Source organism: Alligator mississippiensis, chromosome 4 (genome assembly GCF_030867095.1).
Source record: "Alligator mississippiensis isolate rAllMis1 chromosome 4, rAllMis1, whole genome shotgun sequence".
Taxonomy (NCBI): domain Eukaryota; kingdom Metazoa; phylum Chordata; order Crocodylia; family Alligatoridae; genus Alligator; species Alligator mississippiensis.
In genome coordinates, this window is record NC_081827.1 from 146,157,876 (window position 1) to 146,164,492 (window position 6,617).

Below are 6,617 nucleotides of genomic sequence, written 5' to 3' on the forward strand. Positions count from 1 at the left end.
GGCGGGGGTGTGGCGCTCTATGTCAAAGAGCAATACATGTCCTCAGCTAGCAGGATGGGGTCAGAGGAGGGGCAGGCTGAAGTGCTCTGGGTCAGAATACAGGGGGTCATGGGGAAAGGGACTCAATGGTGGGGGTCTACTACAGACCTCCCAACCAAGGGGAAGAGCTGGACTGCAAATTCTTGGGTCAGCTTGCAGAGGCACTTACGGCAAGGGATGTAGTTGTCATGGGTGATCTAAATTACCCAGACATCTGCTGGGAGGAGCAGCCAGCCAGGTCTGACCACTTACGGAGGTTCCTGGCTAAGATACAGGACCTCCACTTAATCCAAGAGGTGCATTGTCCTACCAGGGGGAATGCCCTGCTGGACCTGGTCCTGGCCAGAGGCGATGACCTGGTGAGGGGACTCCAGGTCCTCAACCACCTGGGAGACAGTGATCATTGCCTGCTGGAATTCACCATCCAGCGCAGGTGACAAGGGCCTGCAGCAAGGCAGTAGCCCTTGACTTCAAGAGGGCCAACTTCAATAAATTGAGCAGATTAGTGGGGGAGGCACTAGGGTCCTAGAGAGTAGGGGAACTGGGTGCCCAAGATGAGTGGTTGTTCCTTAAGGAGATGATACTCAGAGCACAAGGGGTGACAATCCCAACAAGAAGCAAAGGGGCAAGAGTGCCCCCACCTGGCTCACCAAGGGCATTCATGAATGCCTGATTGCCAAAAAGGAGGCATACACCCAGTGGAAAGGAGAGGCTATCACCAAATAGGAGTATACCTCCACTGCTCGGGTCTGTAAGGGGGCTGTTAGGAAAGCTAAGGCAGATAAGGAACTAGGGCTAGGATCAAGGATAACAAAAAGTCCTTTTTTAAATACATAGGGAGAATGAAGAAGGCCCCGGATAATGTGGGGCCCCTGCAGGATATGCTTGGCAATCTGGTGGTCACACCAGAGGAGAAAGCAGACCTCTTTAACAATTTCTTTGCCTCTATTTTCTTGTGCAGGGACCGGGACTCCCCCACCGAGATTCAGGATGGACTCAGGAGAGAGTCTGCCAAGCCTAGGGTCAGGGAGGACAGAGTTAGGGAACTTCTGGAGGGGTTGGATGTGCTCAAATCAGCAGGTCCAGATGCTCTCCACCCCATGGTGTTGAGGGAATTGGCAGAGGTTATCGCGGGGCTCCTGGCATGGCTTTACGAACACTTCTGGTGCTCTGGCCAGGTGCTGAATGACTGGAAGAGGGCCAATGTGGTCCCCATCTTTAAAAAAAGGGAAGAGGGAGGACCTGGGCAAATATAGGCCCATTAGTCTTGCTTCAATCCTGGAGAAGCTCTTTGAGAAGATTATCAAGGAGCACATCTGTGAAGGGCCAGAAGCAGGGATGATGTTCAGGGGCAACCAGCATGGTTTCATTAGGGGCAGGTCCTGTCAGACCAACCCAATTGCCTTCTACGATCAGGTCACAAAATCGTTGGACGTAGGTTTTGCGGTGGATGTAGTCTTTCTGGACTTCAGGAAGGCCTTTGACACTGTCTCCCACCCCATTCTCATTAAAAAGCTAGGTGACTGCGACATCAATGCCTACACAGTCAGATGGATAGCAAATTGGCTGCGGGGTTCCACTCAGACAGTGGTGGTGGACGAGTCATTTTCAACCTGGAGGGAAGTGGGCAGTGGGGTCCCCCAGGTCTCGGCCCTTGGGCCCACACTGTTCCATTTCTTTATTAGCGGGGACGACGGGGTGAAGAGCATCCTATTTAAATTTGCAGACAACACCAAGATTTGGGGTGAGGTGGGCATGCTAGAAGGGAAGGACAGATTACAGCAGGACCTAGACAGGTTACAGGGGTGGGCAAATGAAAATAGGATGGGATTCAATACTGACAAGTGCAGGGTGCTGCACTTGGCCAGTAGGAACCAGCAGCATACCTATAGGCTGGGGAACTGCCTTCTTGAAAGCATGGTGGCAGAAAGAGATCTTGGAGTCATTAGTGACTCCAAGATGAATATGGACCGACAATGTGAGAACACGGTCAGTAGGGCTAACCGTACCTTGTCCTGCATCCACAGATGCATTACAAGCAGGGCCAAGGAGGTGATCCTCCCCCTCTATGTGTCACTGGTCAGGCCACAGCTGGAGTAGTGCGTCCAGTTCTGGGCACCGCACTTCAGGAGGGATGTGGACAGCATTGAGAGGGTCCAAAAGAGGACCACTCACATGATCCGGGGACACCAGGGCAGACCCTACGAGGAGAGGCTACGGGACCTTAACCTGTTCAGTCTTCGCAAGAGAAGGCTTGGGGGGGGGGGAGGGGACACGACCTGGTGGCCGTCTATATACTTACTAGGGGGGACCAGCGGGGTTTGGGAGAGACCTTGTTCTCTGGAATGCCTCCCAGAGTAACAAGGAATAACGGTCATAAGTTGCTAGAGAGTAGATTCAGGCTAGATATCAGGAGGTACTACTTTACAGTCAGGGTGGCTAGGATCTGGAACCAACTTCCAAGGGAAGTGGTGATGGCTCCTACCCTGGGGGTCTTTACAGGTAGGCTTGACGTTTACCTGGCTGGGGTCATTTGAGCTCAGTTTTCCCTCCTGCCCACAGCAGGGGGTCGGACTAGAAGATCTACAAGGTCCCTTCCGACCCTACATCTATGAAACTATGAATAGTGGGCCAAAAGTGGGCACGCCCTTCTCCCTCCCTCAGGGAGCTCCATGTGCCACTTCAAGCATCTCTCAGCCACTAGGTTTATTCTGTCTCCCTCTAAGGAACTGAGAATATATGCAGAGATTATGCTTCAGTTGGACAGAGTTGGATCCAAACTGAATCCAGGTGGAATTAGGTACTGAGGAAGCCTTTCCAAGTTTGCTTCTGAACATAGGCCGAGTACATAAGCACCCCAAGACCCATGCTGCTTTTCACCTCTTGTGCTTGTAAGAAGACTTCAGTGCCTAAGTGTGATTCTGCCCCACCCTGCTGGATTTTCTGAAGAACTGTTAATGCAAAAGATGAATGGGTCCTCCTTCTCCTGACTGCTTTTTATGACTTGCTTTTAAGGTTGAGATGATCATGATGTATTATAAAAGGAGTTCAGGAAGCTGAGGCACATGGAATTGACTTGTGCTTCAGCACATAAGTCCACTTAGCCCAATAGGTGGAATAGGATCTGCCTCTTATGGTTTTCATTTACTATGAATAGATTTTTTGTTATAGAACTTTTTCTTCTAGCACTGGATCCTTTCATACATGTGCTATAATTGTGGGATATAGTAACCAAGCTTTAAACCTCTTACATACTCTGACCAAGTCATAACTAGATAGTACTGTGCCCTAGGCAGGAGCAGTGGCAAGAGGTTCACTGCAGGGGGTGGGGTTCAATTTGTTTTGTGTTTTTTTCTGCCAACCCATGTATTGAGCAGCCATTTAAACCAAAATTTTCAACAGCCAAAAAAAATGAAGTGAAATTTCCTTTTACAGCAGCAAACCCTCCAGGTGTTACTCTGACACCATGTACAACTGCTGCTACTCTGCCCTCCCTGCTACCAAAACAGGAGCAGGACCTGAAGCCTGGAAGGTGCAAGGTATGGAAGGAGGTGTACTCTGCTAGATCCGTGCCAGCACACCCCCTGTAGGCAGCATCTGAGCATACTCTGCATGTCAACCCATTGTTGTGCTAGGCAAGCATGTCAAATTCATGTGGTCCTTTGGCCTGGATGAGCAGCAGGAGTCCAGTCTGCAGGCCAGATCACAGTCACCTCCTGTCCCCAACCTGTGGCGATGTGAGGGGGTGCACGGGGGTGCACACCCCCCCCCCCAACAGCAGTGGTCCCTGCTTAAGCACACGCAGGGGGACAGGCAAGAGCGCTGAGGCCCGCCCTGAAAGTACCAGCCGGGGACTGGGGACGCCAGGAGAAGTGATGCCCACGATCCTCCCACAGTCGGTGTGATCGGCCGCGGGGGGACCCGCTCCCCCCTGGGTGCCGACTTGCCACTGGGGAGGCAAGTGCTCCCCCTGACTCAGAAGGCACCAGTCACCCATGTCCCCAGCTTCCCTGATTCAGCACAGGCAACATCGTTCTGGGCCAGCCTGGAATGCTGTCCTGACCATGTGCAGTGGGTGGTGCAGCCCTGGCAAGCACTGCAGGCAGAGTATGTCCCGGGCACCAAGTATAAGGATGGCCCATTGCAACAAAAGGGGCTGCACCAGGGACTGGATTATGGGGCTTTGCAGGCCAGATCCAGCCCACAGGCGATATGTTTGATACCCATGAACTCCTGCACTCTGAACTAGGCACAAGATCACTCTCAGGATGCTATTGTGACTAGATATAGGCAGCATACTTTATGCCTGAGGTGCTGCCTCCCCTGATATGTGCTCCTCTGGACCCACTGAAGATCTGAAAGGCTGAGCAGTATTCTTAGCTGAGCCAGTATGCCATCTTATGTGCATGATCCTAAATGACTAAGCCATTCACCTCATGCAGTATAAGTGCCTCACTAGTGCAAGAGCAATGGAAACTATAGCTGTATTATCTATCTGTTCTTTGAGGTCATGGCACAGATTCTAGTGCACCGATGCCACCCCTAAGTGGATTGGGAATATGACCATATTCCATCCTGCTTAACTGCCTGAAAAAAAGTGTCAACTCTGTCACTCGAGTAACTTGTCATCCTTTTAGCCTTAAGACTAAGTCACAAAAAAACAGTGAGGAGGAGCACAAAGACTTCCCTACCTTTTGTGTCAACTGTTTTTCAAGGACTCAACTAGGATGGACTACGATCACACGTAGGCACCTAACAGGTGGAATAGGATCAGGCACAAAATGCCCAGTTAAATAGTCAAAGAGCAGTATTGTACACCTGTCTGGCTCTACCTGCTGCTTCTCAGATCCTCACAAAACCAACAAGGGCAACAACTCATATGCTGTGGAAATATTTGGTCTAAGTGAATGGTGAATAGGACCCAGATGCAACTCTCCTTACAGTGGCTAACTAACCAACTTCTTGTGGTAAGTGAAATTTTGAGCTGTTTATGCAGTATGCAGGTCTTACTCCCCCTACTACTCACCTTGCCCTCTCAGAGAGTGGTCAGGAGGACCCGCTCCTGCCACTTACACTTTCTTGCACTCCCTTTTCAAGAGGTATGTAAAATCTGTAAGTCCCTGAAGTGTTACAGAAAAAAAAAATTTAGAACTGTTTAACCCTGGAGAAGGTGAGGTCCTGTGATATAAGCTAAGAGCCTAGTGTTATGCTGGGTTGTGGGTGGCTAGGTTTGGGGGTCACCTAGGGTCTGAAGAAGCAACTATGATCCAAGAGGAGTGTGCAGATTCTGAGTGTAGGGGAGTCAGGAACCCAGAAAATCCAACTAGAGAACTTAGTAAGAGAACCAGAGGTTCAGGAAGAGCACGGGATCAGGAGGACAGCTGGGTCAGGTCTCCAGGGGATCAAACGAGAGGCAGGTTTGGGAGACAAAGGGTCAGGCCAAATCCAGGTTCCATGGGCAAACCAAGTTGGGTAGCCAGAGAATTCATCTCTAGCTGTGTCCAGGGTCTGGAACAGACTCCCCCCAGAGGTGGTGCAAGCACCTACTCTCGACTCTTTAAAAAAAAAAAAAAAGGATGTTTTTTTCTGGCTGGGATCACTTGCACCCAGCTGACTTCCTGCCTATGGCGGGGGAGCTGGACTCGATGATCTCATGAGGTCCCTTCCAGCCCCTACTGTCTATGAATCTATGAAATCATCAAAAAGCCAGTAGAGGCACAAGCCAAGAGTGAGGCAGCCTGAGTACAAAGTTAACATTGTTGCCCAGATACTTCCTGCTCTGGAGTTTTATAGGAAGGGGTAAAGGGTTAACTGACCCTGGCTGGCCACTTTGGTGGCAAGGTGTGAACAGGTAGCTAGGCCCATATCTGACCACCCATATTCACCCCAATACTCAGCTCAGCAAATGACAGATGGGGGTGTATGGCTATGCCAGGCAAGGTGAGGCTCCAGGTTCAGGGTCACTAAGTTGTTCTTAGTCTTTTAGGGCAACAGGGACAGAAAAGGCTTCACTTCATTTTCAGTGACTTCAGTTAGGAGCAACATTCAACATTTCAGAAATGACCCACCATAAAAAGGAAGGGAGGTTGTTTGTTTTGGGTTTTTTAATGCATATGCTTTTACAAGTTCGTAAATATTATTTCCCCAATGGGCCATAAAAAGCAAAGGGGAAAATTTGCTATTTAGGCCTGAATCCAAACTAAGATTGAAGTGTGAATCGTATCACAAGGGTAGTCCTGAAATATCCATAAAATTGCTGTCTGCACAGCTCCCAGGTCAGATCTTTAAAAGAGAATACAACCCACATGAGGACAGAGACAGCAGGCTTGAGGGAAAACACTTGATCTCTAGCCCCTAGCTTATAACAACGGGCTCCTGGCATTACAGAGCATGCAGCAGAATTTGATGTAAATGCTTATAATCAAACATCAGTATTCTGACTCCCTTATGAAGAGGTCATGTTATATTTTGAACCCCAGACTATACCTATACAGAGATACAGTAGGGTCCTGATATTAGGTCCATCCATATTTAAGCATCTGCCTGATTTTCAGGAGTGCTAGGTACCTGGCAGCTCC